A 1,038-nucleotide genomic window follows, 5' to 3' on the forward strand; every position below is an offset into this window, starting at 1 on the left:
CATATGATGGCAATCAACCTCATCCCCATAACATAGATAGGGCCAAGGACACCATAAACTACATGTCAACTACAAACTTTTTTAAATGAAAAAGCAGACACTACAAACTCTTCTAATAAAAAAGTGCACACTACAAACTTTTGTAGTCTCAAAAAGCGGACACTACAAACTTTTCTAATGAAAAAGCACAACACTACAACTTTTTTAATGAAAAAGCGCAACACTACAACTTTTGTAGTCTCAAAAAGCGGACACTACAAACTTTGTAGTCAAGATAACCTTTTGACTCTAACCCTAACTATGTAGTCTAAGTCCATGCTTTTGTAGTCTAAGTTTGACTTTTGTAGTCTTTTGTAGTGTATTAGTAAACTTTGTAGTCTAATTTCGACTTTTGTAGTCTTTTATAGTGTATCAGTAAACTTGGTAGTCTATATCTGATTCTTATAAGTAGTATGGGATGCACCTTCCTTTTTTGGTCATTTTTCCCATGATACAATAATTGTAGCCCTTTCTTTTAGCATTCTGAATATACTGGAATCACATTATTTATTTTTGTTTTCATAGAGAAAAACACAAAAAAAAAAAAAAAACACAAGGCTTTTGAAATTCCTTTACCTCATATCTCCACAACGGGAGCACTTCAGAACATAATTCAAACAGATTCGGGAAGCTACAGTGTAGGGCTACAACTTTCGTTTTTTGACCATTTTTGGTAATTGGTCATGTGACCACCCTCCAGGGAAGCCCATTGCATGGACCCTGACATGTGGGATACATTTGAAAAATCACAATGAAATGCCCAGGGCTACATTTGAAATTTTGCAATGAAATACCCAGGGTATCTATTGAAAAATCACAATGAAATACCCAGGGATACATTTGAAAAATCACAATGAAATGCCCAGGGCTACATTTGAAATTTTGCAATGAAATACCCAGGGTATCTATTGAAAAATCACAATGAAATACCCAGGGATACATTTGAAAAATCGCAATGAAATGCCCAGGGCTACATTGAAATTTTGCAATGAAATGCCC

This window comes from Laccaria bicolor, genomic scaffold (assembly GCF_000143565.1).
Source record: "Laccaria bicolor S238N-H82 LACBIscaffold_10 genomic scaffold, whole genome shotgun sequence".
NCBI classification, from domain to species: Eukaryota; Fungi; Basidiomycota; class Agaricomycetes; order Agaricales; family Hydnangiaceae; genus Laccaria; species Laccaria bicolor.